A 13,674-nucleotide genomic window follows, 5' to 3' on the forward strand; every position below is an offset into this window, starting at 1 on the left:
CTGCACTCACACTCTCTGTAGAATCTTACATACCAACACTATTCTTAGCTCTGTTATCTATATATTATTACCAGTTTTCACATATGATTGGATGTTCACTTCTTATTTACATTCTTTCCTTGCTGCTAGGCTCCACGACCTTGTTGCATACCTCCACAGTTCCCCCATTTTTGTATTTGTGCCACAAAAATTGCCTGGGTCTTCCTTTGCAGGGCCCTTTGCAAACACGACACCAAACATGGCAACATCAGTAGCACAACTACAACAGTAAGCAACACAAGCAACCTTGTTCTGACTATAGACAAAAGTAATTTTGATAGTTCCCATCCACTAACAGACTATTTAGCCAGTCCTGACCAGTATCAACTTGCAACTCTTTGATTCTTGCTTCCAATCTTCGAAGGTTAGCATGTACCTACTTACCATAATGGCCAGTCTTCGCGAGCGAAGATCCGGGGAAGGTCTTTACACCTTCCAGCCTGCGCATTGGATTTTTTAGGTGAGACAAAGTGTGCGCGGAACTGAGCCCACCCTTTAATCCTAAGGTTCATCTGCCAGGGCCAAGCAAGCTTGGATGGTGGCAGCGAGGTCCTTAGGATGTAGCTGGGTTGCCTTTAAGGGCTAACGAGCTCCATCTGCCCGGGAGTGTCCCTGACCGGGAATCGAACCTGGGCCTCGGCGGTGACAGCGCCGCGCCCTTAACCACTAGACCACCAGGGGCTCCATAATCAAATTTATATAACACATCCTCTTAAAATCTTGACAATAATAAAGTATTTAAGTTCATACACATAGATGTCTACACAGTTTTTCTCACTCATACAGTTTTTTTCCCAGTCATTCAAAAGGTGGCCACCTCAATCACTCTTCACTCACACATAGCTAGAATTTTTATTATATTTTTGTATTTCAACCACACATCTCAGATCCCAAGTATTACTGACTGTGTGCTTCTCAGTTTGCCACCTCTGGTAGAATCATAGAATCATAGAATCATAGAATAGATTGGGTTGGAAAAGACCTCCAAGATCATCAAGTCCAACCCCTGATCCAACTCCAATTACTATATCATGGCACTAAGGATCACGTCCAATCTCTGTTTAAAAACCTCCAGGGATGGTGAATCCACCACCTCTCTGGGCAGGACGTTCCAATGCCTGATTACCCTCTCTATAAAGAATTTCTTCCTAACATCTAACCTAAACTTCCCCTGGTAGAGCTTCCCCTTGTCCTGTTGTTGGTTGCCTGGGAGAAGAGAGCAACCCCCACCTGGCTATAACTTCCCTTCAGGTAGTTGAAGAGAGTGATGAGGTCACCTCTAAGCCTCCTCTTCTCCAGACTAAACAACCCCAGCTCCCTCAACCTCTCCTCATAGGACTTGTGCTCAAGTCCCTTCACCAACCTGGTTGCTCTTCTCTGGACCCGCTCCAGCACCTCAAAATCCTTCCTGAACTGAGGGGCCCAGAGTTGAACACAATACTCAAGGTGTGACCTCACCAACGCAGAGTATAGGGGAAGGATCACTTCCCTGCTCCTGCTGGCCACACTGTTCTTGATGCAGGCCAGGATGCCATTGGCCTTCTTAGCCACCTGGGCACACTGCTGTCTCATGTTCAGCTTCCTGTCAATCAACACCCCCAGGTCCCTTTCCACCTGGTTACTCTCCAGCCACTCTGTGCCCAGCCTGTAGCACTACATGGGGTTGTTGTGGCCAAAGTGCAGAACCCGGCACTTGGCCTTGTTGAACTTCATTCCATTGGAGTCAGCCCAACTCTCCAGTCTATCCAGATCCCTCTGCAGAGCCCTCCTGCCTTCCGGTAGGTTGACACTCCCTCCCAACTTGGTGTCATCAGCAAATTTGCTGATGATGGACTCAATCCCCTCATCTAGATAATTGATAAAGATGTTAAACAGGACTGGGCCCAGTACTGATCCCTGGGGGACACCACTAGTGACCGGTTGCCAGCTGGATGCAGCCCCGTTCACCAGCACTCTCTAGGCCCGGCCCTCCAACCAGTTCTTAACCCAGCACAGAGTGCCCCTGTCCAAGTCATGGGTTGTCAGTTTTTCCAGGAGTATATTATGGGAGACAGTTTCAAAGGCTTTGCTGAAGTCCAGATAGACCACATCCACAGCCTTCCCCTCATCTACCAGGTGGGTCACCTGATCGTAAAAGGAGATCAGGTTGGTCAAACAGGATCTACCTCTCCTAAACCCATGCTGGCTGGGTCTGATCCCTTGTCCATCCTGTAGGTTCTGTGTGATTGCACTCAGGATGATCTGCTCCATAACTTTGGCAGGCACCGAGGTCAGGCTGACAGGCCTGTAGTTTCCTGGGTCCTCCTTGCAACCTTTTTTATGGATTGGGGTGATATTTGCCAACTTCCAATCATATGGGACCTCCCCAGTGAGCAAGGACTGTTGGACGATGATGGAGAGCGGCTTGGCAAGCTCTTCTGCCAGCTCCCTCATTACCCTAGGATGGATCCCATCTGGTCCCATAGACTTGTGAGGATCCAGATGACTCAGTAAGTCACTATTTCCTCCTGGAATACAAGGGGGCTATTTGGTTTCCTCTCTCTGTCTACCAGCTCCAGAGGCCAGTTGCCTTGAGGGCCACCTGTCTTACTGGTAAAAACTGAGGCAAAGTAGGTGTTAAGTACCTCAGCCTTCTCTTCAACTCTATTAACTATGTTTCCCTCCAAGTCCATCAAAGAATGGAGGTTTTCTTTGCCCCTCCTTTTGTTATTAATGTATTTATAGAAGGACTTTTTGTTATCCCTAACAGAAGTGGCCAATTTAACTTCAAATTGCACTTTTGTATCCCTGATTTTCTTTCTGCATGATCTAGCTGTCTTCCTGAATCCTTTGTAAGTAGCCAGTCCTTTCTTCCATAGACAGTAAACTCTCTTTTTATCCCTGATTTCCTTCAGAATCTCCCTGTTTAACCAGGTTGGTTGTCTTCCTCACCGGCTTGCCTTTCAGCATACCGGTACAGCCTGTTCCTGTGCACTCAAAACTTCCTGCTTGAAGCACATCCATGCCTCCTGGACCCCCTTGTTTTCAAGGGTTGTTTCCCAGGGTATGCTCTGGACTAGACTTCTGAATAGGTCAAAATCTGCCCTCCGGAAGTCCAGCGTAGAGGTTTTATTGTTGTTTCTCCTTGAATCTCTGAGTATTGAAAATTCTATTATTTCATGGTCACTATTCCCTAGGTGACCTTCAACCACTACATCTCCCACCAACTCCTCTCTGTTTGTAAACAGCAGGTCTAGCGGGACCTTACCCCTGGTAGGTTCATTTACCAGTTGATGAAGGAAATTGTCCTCTATACACTCCAGGAAATTCCTAGACTTCCTCTTCTCTGCAGTATTGAACTCCCAGCAGATATCCGGCAGGTTAAAGTCACCCACAAGGACAAGGGCTGATGATTTCGAGACATCCGCCAGCTGCTTGTAGAATAATTCATCCCCTTCGTCATCCTGGTAGGGTGATCTGTAACAGACACCTATGATGATGTCGGCCTTGTTGGTCTTCCCCCTGATTCTGGTCCACAGGCACTCAACCTTATCGTTTCTGACCTCAAGTTCAACAGAGTTAAGAGACTCTCTAACATATAAAGCCACCCCTCCACCTCTCCTACCTTGCCTGTTCTTTCTGAAGAGCTTGTAGCCTTCCATAGCAGCACTCCAGTCATGCGAGTCATCCCACCACGTTGCTGTGATGGCGACTACATCATAACCTTCGTGCTGCACAATGGCTTCCAGTTCCTCTTGTTTGTTGCCCATTGTCGTGGTTTTGCCCACCAGCCCATCCCTGGGGCTGAGGATGGTTTTGTCCAGGTGATTTCCGGACAAAAAAAACCAATCAAAAAGTTCAGTGACGCCTTTGCTAATTACATCTTTAAGAAAACGGAAGAGAAGGTTGTGGCGCAGTTGAAATTAGGAACAGCAGCCATGTAGAAGGGTAGCGGGCCCGAGGAGGGCCAAGGCCCCCTCCTCCCCCGGCTTGGGCCGGGGGGGGGCAGGTGTAGCACTGAAGCCTCCCTTCTCTCTTGTGAGAGAGTGAAGAAAAAAAAAGGTTTAAAAGACGAACTGCTTAGACGAGAAACCGCTGCAGAAGAATTCCAGCCATGAGATAACAAGATTTCCAAGGTCAAAGCTGCAGTCGCAGGAGAGAGAAGAAAAGTTCGAAGGGGGGAGAGCTGCTGTTTTTCTCCTTTTCACTCTCCCTCCCTTCAACAAGGTAAAGACTGAAAAAATAAAACCCTGCCACCTGTAGAAGTTTGTTGGGGTGAAGAGACCCCCGTGCGGCTCACAGAGGAGCTTGTGGATGCACCAGAGATTTGTGACTTTAACAGAGAGAAAGCCTTATGCTGGAGTAAAAGTGGCTCAGATGAGGCAGAGTCCTGTTAAAGACTTTGTGACCCTCAAAGGGAATGATGCTTATGCTGGAGCGAGACGGCTCAGATAAGCTCGGAATCTCAGTGAGAGATCCATGCTGCTGGTGCTGGAAATTTGTAATCCTGAGAGGACCTACGCTGGAACAGAAAACGGTTTGGGTAGGAATATTGAGATCCATGCTACTGGTGCTGGAAATTTGTGATCCTGAGAGAACCTACGCTGGAACAGAAGACGGTTCGGGTAGGGATATTGAAGATTTATGACCCTGAGGGGAATGAGAGAACCTACGCTGGAGCAGAAAATGACTCAGGTGGGATATTGGGATCCGAGTAAGGGATCCAGACTAGACCCATGCCGAGAAGTCAATCAAAGACTATTCTCCCATGGGGAGGGACCTCCATAGGGAAACAGGGGTGAACTCTTAAACCATTATCCCCTGTAACCCTGTGGAAGAAAATCCATAGTAAGCAAGTGTCCCCTTGCAAGCCTATGGAAGGAGACCCTTCGGGACCTGGGTAACCCTCAACCTTCGGTTTTAGCCCAGGAGGGGGGTAAGCCCAGCCCTGGAGGCCAACACAGAATAAGAGAGAGATAAAGAAGTTCCAACTGCGACGAAAGTGCTGCAGAGTTACTAGAGAGAGAAAGAGAGCTGGAATTCTGAGAACAGAAAAAGACTGCTTCTCCTCCTTGGACTGATATAAAGGGAAGTGGGGGGAGAAGTATCTTCTGTAAATACATAATACCTTTTACTTAAGTAAAATTGTTGTAAATATAATTCTTTAGTTTTAGCTTGTTAATAATAAATACTCATACTTTTTTTTTTCAATTCAGTCTCTTTTTGTCTGCATAAATCTTCTCTCAACTAATAGTAATTGTATGTGGGGGTATAAAAGTAAATTGACCCAGGGCAAAACCACGACACCCATACTGCGTGCATTAGTGTACATGCACTTCAGGTGGGCTGTTGATTTAATTCTTAACTCAGGCTTTCCATCCTTAGGCTGATCACTGGAGAGCCCGATTTCAATCCCTTCGCCCTGTAAACCTAGTTTAAAGCCCTCCTGATCAGTCTCGCTAACTTATGGGCTACAGTCCTCTTCTTCTTCCTAGAAAGATGAATCCCATCTGATTTTAAGAGACTAGGTACCATGGAGTTTGCCCCATGGTCAAAGAAACCAAAATTTTGATGGCGGCACCAATCCTTTAGCCATCTGTTGACGAGTTGGGTTTTTTTACTCCTCTCTTTATTTAACTCCTCATCCATCCCAGATAGTACAGGAACTGAGGCAAATATCACCTGTGCTCCTGTCCCCTGAACTGACCGACCCAGTGCTTTAAAGTCTTTTTTAATTATCCTGGCACTTCTTCGATTAATGTCCTCACTGCCAGCCTGGACTACCACCAGTGGATAATAGTCTGAGGGCTGAATTAACTCAGGAAGTCTCCTACTAATATCCCTCACCCTGGCCCCAGGAAGGCAGCATACTTCTCTCTGGGATGGGTCTGGGCGACATATAGGGCCCACAGTTCCCCTCAGAAGGGAGTCACCAACTACAACTACCCTTCTTTTTTTTTTTATACCTGTGGTTGTAATCCATCTTTTAGACAGGGTTGAACCAGGAGGCTATCCAGAGAGATCTTCTTGGCTGTCCTCTACCTGACTGTCTGGGTCCAGGGTCTCATATCTATTCTTCAAGGGCACCCTGGGGAGTGATGGGGGTCTAGAGAGAGTTCTTTTACCTCTCCCATTAGGGACCTGTTTCCATTCCCCCCCATCAATTTGGTCTGCTCCATCTGCCTTATGGCAGGAGGGGCAGGGCTTTGCCTTCTCCTGTTGGACTTCCTTAGGGTTTAAAAGGGTTTGACTCCACCAGTCAATTTCCTTTTCACACTCCCTAATGAACCTTAATCTCCCTACCTCTTCCTTAAGTTCTACTACCAGACACAGCAAGTCACTCACCTGCTCGCATCGTATACAGCTAACTCCTACACCATCCTCTGGTACCAACGTCAGGCTCAGACACTCAGCCCACCCAGAGACCTGGGTGGTTGCATCCTTCTTCGAGGGGAGTGTCTGAGCAGACACACTCCTAGTATTAACAGCAGTAACGGTTTTTGTTTTTCTGGAAACCATTGCTAGCTTTAAAAGGCACACTCACCTACGAGAAGGGGGAGCTGGCTGTGCCGTGCCTGTTGGAAATGCCTTGAAATTGTTGTGCCACACCCCTGTCAGTCTGCTCCTGTGGGGTGCGTGAGCGAAGGTCGCTCACACTCCTGGAGGCTCTTATATAGCCTCCCCTAGCACTTGCTAACGAGCCTGACCCACCCCTCCTTCACCTTCATCGGTTCCGAGGAGGAGCCAAACCTGGGCAAGCCTGGGCATCAAATTGTAGTCATTTTCAGCAAGAACTGCACCTGTCCTGAAGAGGAATCAATACGAGGAATATAAAGTTTAACAAACCTAAATGAGGTCCATTTTTGATCCAGTACCTGTTTATGTGCATGCATATTCTCCTCTCCCCTTTTTTTGTTTTGAAAATATGTTTGGTGTGTAAAATTCTCTCTTGACAATAATTTACTCTATGAGTGAGTTAACCCTGTTTTAGAACAACAAAAACTGAGGAACTTAAGGGTATAATATTGGTGAGTAACTTCTGCATTTTTGCATCTTGTAGTAATTTGAGTTTTCTATGCAGCATAACAGAAATAATGTCAGGTGAACTGAAAGAAGACAAGAAAATCATGTCTGTACACTTTAAATTCCAGACTGAAATGTACCTTAACCTAATGCCAGGAGGGGGAAAAGAAAAGAAGGAAGGTGTAATTTGCAATTACAAAATCACAGTAACCAAGTAACCAGGAGCAATTACAGATCTCCTAAACTTTTAACTATTCTTCAGTAAGTTCAACTTCTCTATCAACTGTGACAAAGTCAGTGAACAGCACTACCAGTCACGGACATGGAAATTTTCTTCAAAGCTCCCTGTTTTTTTTAGTTTAGCAGTTGCAGTTTTGGTAGCTTTGTCACACTGCTGAGGAAGTTGTACTGGCAACACCACAACTGCTGAGCCCTGCAGCTCTGGGTCAACTCCAGGACTCTCCTCACCGCAGGCAGCGGGCCCCTGATACTGTCAGGGGGCAGCGTGCCCCGGTCTGGCTTGGAACCCTCAGAACCCCATCTGATTTCAGTATGGTTGTGAAGTCGCTCCGGTCTGTGCTGGCTCTCCACACTGCAGCTGTTTCCGTGCCCTCTGGATGTTGGTATCTCCGATGTCTGGAATGCAGTAAACTCTCAGCTTCTGTCCATCTGCCTCTTCCAGTTGTTTCCACTGTTAACAAAAAGCTTACAAACCGTTCCCATTAATAGTTCAGTCAGTTTTAACTAGTTATCTTGACAGAAACAGATGAGAGAGTCATGTAATTCTGCAGAGGGACTGCGTGGGACTGGAAAAAATGACAGGCTCAACTTTGGGACCCCATCCAGTCCGCCCGCCGTTCTGGTGAATCCAACGTGGGGCTCGAACCCACAACCCTTGGATTAAGAGTCCCATGCTCTGCTGACTGAGCTAGCTGGGCTCCCAGCCCTGTTTGCTGAAGGCGACCACATCCCCCCTGCCGTCCCCGGAAAGCAAACCTGTATCGGCACCTCCAGCAAGATGTTCCTTCAACTCTCACAGCAGCTTTGTTTTTGAGTCTTAGAGTAGCAGTGTTTAACTCCATGTCTTCTATCTGTGAGTGACTGTTGTGATGAGACTATAACTTGCAAAGCAAACATATTTTTGCCTCTTTTTCAATTTCATTAACATTGTTAAAAGTTCAAAGAATGTTGTGGGTGGGTTTTACGGAATTCCAAAGTGAATGGTTGTCATAGTGACTGTGTTTACATTGACATAGTGTTGTTCAAATGCCTTCCTTTGTAGTGCGGCGCGAGGGGGAAGAGAGAGGAGGGGGCTCCGGGCTTCTACCTTCCCATGTTTTCTCAGTAGCCCTCCAACCTGCCTTGCATCTCTGTCTCGGTTTGTCTTCAGCACACATTACGGGGGAAGGGGTTTTGATCGCGATCTGAGGCGGCCCCGGGCCCAGTTCTGGTTTGGCTCCTCGGGGCCACACCGCCCCGCCCCACCAGTCCTTGTCACGCAGCACTGCTGCTTCACTCTGCCGCTTAGCCACTTCGCAGTGCCGCCCCTGCCCTGTGCCACTGCAAACCCTGCTCAGAACTGCCATGCCTTTGAACTTCATGTCATGAGCGACCATCATCATCATCATGCTGTCTAAGCAACGCATTTCAAGTGTCAACTATGAGCTTCCATCTGGACTCTAACTGGTCCCATTATGCCCCTAAAGTTCCCGGTGGCTCACCTGCCTTGGGTGTCAAGAAAACTCGGGTCCGGACCCTTTTTCACAGCATCCCACTGCTCTCTGTTTCACCGGGCTTCGTCCTCACCGCACCTCGACCTGCGGTTTCAATTCCTTTCAGGGAATTATCTCCAATTCCTCAATGGGGATCAAGTCCACTTTGACTCTAGATCAGGTCACGAGTCTCGTCGGTATTAGTCGTGATCCCTCCTGGCTCGTAACACTCGGGGTCACCAGTTGTTGTAGTATACGAGGACGACCATTAAAGAAAAACTGGGCACTTTATGATGATGGCCTAAATTCAGCTTTTTATTGTTTCATCCAGTATATTACATCTTGTTCTCACACAGTTGCACTCACACTCTCTGTAGAATCTTACATACCAACACTATTCTTAGCTCTGTTATCTATATATTATTACCAGTTTTCACATATGATTGGATGTTCACTTCTTATTTACATTCTTTCCTTGCTGCTAGGCTCCACGACCTTGTTGCATACCTCCACAGTTCCCAACAACCAAATTGTTTATTAAAAAAAAAAAAAGCCCTCTTTTATACCCTGGGGCAACACATGACTCTTCTGACCAATCACAGTGGGCTCTCTCTGCCCATGTGTGTCAGAGTACAATACAGGAGACAACCAATCCCAGGATGCCTCACCCAGCATCCCTGGGACACGTCTCCTACACTGCTGAATTGCTAAAAGATGTTTGTAATCTCAAAGCATCCTCCCTGATAATATGAAACAAAAATTTAGAAAAGTGTATTCTTAAGGGTCAGTTGTCCTTTTTGTGAATTTGTAATGATTTTGTAAGAAGATTTTACCACATGGTTTTGTGGCTACCACAGAAAAAAAAGGTGTAACAAAATCTACTTGTTTGGTTTCGTGGCTTCTTAGATGTAGATGAAACTCATTGAAAGCTTATTGGTAGAGTTTTAAACTAGTTTGGAAGGGGAAAGGGACAAAACCAGGTTGGTCAATGATATGCAGTGGAATGGTAGGTCAAAAACTTGAGGAAGTGAGAACTAGTAGGATCCCTCAATATGCTCCACAAGTTGCTGGCTACAACAAACCTCACCTGAAATGTTTCTATACCAACTGTTGCCTAAAGATCACTGGGCAGAAAAAGACTCTCCAGGTAAATGTAATAGAGTTTAAAAAGAAAACATCTCTTTAATGAAGGCCTTCTGGCATGAGAAGTACAAAAAAAAGGTGTGTGCCCCATGTCCAGTGGTTCTACAATTTCATAGTATTGTCCATCCAATCCCAGAACTATCCACCCCCCATATCCTCCCCAAATCTGCATGCTTCTTCAGAATTGAGTCGAGGGGTCCCAAGACCCCTTTCTTCCTCATCTTACTCTTCTTCACGGCATGTACTGTCTTTGGAACTTCTCCAAGGTTCCAGGCTTGATGGTTGCTTTGGTTATGATGGTATCTTCTTGTTCAGGACTGGATGCAAATGTTCTTAAACAGGAGGTGTTTACTACAGTTCTATCTTGAAAAGAGCCTAAACAAGCCTAAAGAATTTAGAAAATTCTCTATGAAACAGGGGAATAGGGTTTGGTAAGTGTTAACTACTATTCTAAAGTGTGAGAGACTATAAAATTATATTAAAAATTAAATTTACTACACAGCTACTTTAAAATCTGTTAAAAGCTAAAACTCCTAAAAATTCTGAGGCATCGAACGCACACAGCATGAGGAACAAATAAGAGGAACTCAAAGCTTTGGCTCAGTCCTAGAGATTTGACATCACTGACATAAGTGAAACCTGGTGGAATGAGACCTGTAACTGGAGTGTCTTGTTGGACGGTTACAGGTTTTTCAGTAGGGATAGGCAGGGTCAGTGATGTGGGAGGGTGGTGTTGTATGTAAGGGAAGGGATGGAATGTATGGAGCTTACAGTTGGCAATGGCATGGTTGAGACCCTCCAGATAAGGATTAAAACACAAACAAATAATGAGGATGTCATCGTGGGAATCTACTATAGACAACCTAGACAGGATGATGACACCAACAAATTATTCTTTTAGGAACTAAGAGACTGTCATAGTTCTGATTTTAGCAAGGAATTTTTTCTTTCCCTTCCCCCTGCCGTGTGTGTGTGCTCTGTATATGGGCCATTAGGTGAACAAAGGAATCGGCTCACCCACTAATGGTTGAAATTAGTCTCCTTGACAACGAAGGGGGAGGGGTTGTGGGGTGTTGGTGTGTGGTTGGAAGAAGATGGGGAGGTGTGGCTGGTGTGTGTGCCGGTGAGGTCAGGACCTGTTACAAGCTGCAGAGCTGCCGGGTTTTCTTTTTTCTTCCTGTTGGAGGGGAGTTTGCTGCTGTTCTCTTCTCAGCTGTTGCTGGTTGCAGGCCCTGCTTAAAGCTAATCCTAATCTGCTGAAGTTTGTGAGTTTTCTTCCATTGGGAGAACTTTCTGTTTTATTGCTGTTTTTTTTCTCCTTCCCCCTTCCCCCCCCCCATTCCCTTTCTCCTTTCCCAGTGTGGGAAGGGAAGGGGAACCGAGTTTATTTTTTGGTTTTTGGTTTGTGGTTTTTTTTTTTTCTTCCCTCCGATATATCTGGAGAGTACTTTTTTTTTCCCCATCCCACGGAGTGGTGATTAGGGATCCCACAGCGCCACCTGGTGACAGGCACTGGACATTACAAGTTCTGCTCGTCAAGTGATCCAACAGCGCCACCTGGTGACTACAATAGGACACTACAAGTTCTGCACCTTCAGTGACCCAACAGCGCCACCTGGTGAATGGTACAGGACATTACAAATTTTGCATCTCCAGTGACGCTACGGCGCCCCCTGCTGACTGTGGTTGGAACTGCACCAAAGGGTGCAAAAATCAAACTGTTTAATCTTCCTTTTGCCGGTTTATCGATTTTGTTCTTGAACGGGATTATTGGTGGGTATAGGAGTATCGCTTAGTTATTTTACTTGGGTTTTTTTCGTGTTCCTGTTAATACACACATACCTTTTAATAAAGGACTGTTATTTTCCCTTTTCCATAATTTGTTTTCCTTCAATCGAAGCCTCTTAATTTTGGAATTATAATTGCTTAGAAAGAGAAGTTTGGGTCTTTTCCTCCTAATCCATCCTCAGTAAAAGACCCTTGTCTCACTTAAACTGTGACATCTTTTGGTGCCCAATGTGGGGCTCGAGAGAGGAAAAGTGGAAAAGGAATAACTGCCCTTTTGTGACTTTATATGTGTTTGTGAACCTGTAGGCACCATGAAGTCTAAGATCACTGCTTTTCTGTGGTATATAATTATGCCGAAATCTATGTCCTACCTGTCGATGTTTTTCAACTCCGACACTATGACCCTCATTGCAATAAGTATGTTTGAGATCTTGCACTGGTTTTATGACATAGCAAATTCAGCACCTGTTATTTTCATTTGGGATATGTTCTCAAGGATATATTACTGCTCTAGCCTACACTGTCTCCTTTGGGGTTTTAAGGATAATGGCACCTATCACTATGGAGAAACACAGCGGGTAAATTTACCCAACCCTTCATACATTTTCCCTTTGGTTCCAATACAATGGTCTCTGAGAAATTTAAACTCTCTTTAGATGTAAGAGACATTTTATTTTTTGGGCTTTTCGTTCAAGGTGTCATATCTATTGCCACGGTGTCATATCTAATATTCGTAGTTAGGCCCAGGATTTACCAGGAACGGGCACAGAAGGCAGCCCCAGGGGTGGAAAACCTCAAATGGCATGGGTCATGGGAGGACGTGGGTAAATTTCTAGAAAGTGGTTCAGTTCCTACAACATGGAATTTCACTCTCGAACAACTCCTAAACCCTGCACAGATAATAAAAACTGTGAGGGAGAGAGGTCGTGGTAAACCCAAAGAGAGGCAGGTGGTAGATGCATGTGGGGCTTTAGCCGTTGCCTACAGAAAGGTGTTCGGTATGGTACAACCCTCACAGGGAAAAGGAAAAGATGAAAACGAGAGGTCTGATACAAGGGTGACTCCCGATTCGACCAGTTCCAAGGAACCAAACAAGTCAATGGAGGTTACCCCTATCCAAAAGAGGAAATATAAGACCAAATCAGTTCGCCCAGTAGATGATGATGGGGAGGCAGGACCCTCACAGGTAGCCAACCCAGAGCCAGAAATCATCACTGAGTCCTTATCATATGACAACCTCCGGAAATTACGGTCAGATGTCCTTCGTCACTCGAATGAGCCCATACTGACCTGGATGATTCGAGTCTGGGACTCCACGGGTGATACCATAAACCTTGATGGCGGTGAAGCAAGGTTCTTGAGGTCTATTGCCCAGGATGTGGGCATTGAAGGGGCATTTGTGAGAGAATCAAAGCCCCTGTCTCTCTGGGCACGGCTGCTGGACGCTGTGAGAGAGAGGTTCGTTTACAGAGAGGCCTTGCAGACAGACCTCACGAACTGAGCTGTGGTATTTCCTATCTGGCCATGGAGAAGACATGAGACAGTGGGACAGGAAACCTACCCATGTTTTGGCAGCCCGAGTACAAGAGTTGAAGGACCAGAGAAAAACAAAGTCCGTGAAAGTGAGTGCAGTGCCAGTATCCCGTGGGCAGGGATCTGACCCACTAGAAGGTTCCTCCCGCCGGTATCTGCAGACGGAAAACTGTGACGAGCAGGATAGAGACCAGTATTAGAGGGGCCCTGCCTCTAGCCAGGTAGAGGCACGGGACAACCGTGTTTATTGGACGGTGTGGATCCGATGGCCTGGCACATCAGATCCACAAGAATATAAGGCTTTGGTTGACACTGGCACTCAATGCACGTTAATACCCTCAGGACATGTGGGACCAGAGGCTATTTCCATTTCTGGGGTGACAGGAGGGTCGCAACAGTTGACCGTGTGGGAAGCTGAAGTGAGCTTGACCGGGAAGGAGTGGCAGAAACACCCCAT

General features: G+C 46.3%; 1 non-coding gene across 1 annotated transcript; it reads right to left on the reverse strand.

Annotated features, from left to right (window-relative positions):
* Nucleotides 1–7,906: 7,906 nt before the first annotated feature.
* Nucleotides 7,907–7,979, reverse strand: TRNAK-CUU (transfer RNA lysine (anticodon CUU)). The gene has a single exon. It is a non-coding gene; the product is annotated as a tRNA-Lys (tRNA).
* Nucleotides 7,980–13,674: the final 5,695 nt, after the last annotated feature.

The sequence above is a fragment of the Myiozetetes cayanensis genome, unplaced genomic scaffold (assembly GCF_022539395.1).
Source record: "Myiozetetes cayanensis isolate MyiCay16 unplaced genomic scaffold, myiCay2020 scf82, whole genome shotgun sequence".
NCBI lineage: Eukaryota > Metazoa > Chordata > Aves > Passeriformes > Tyrannidae > Myiozetetes > Myiozetetes cayanensis.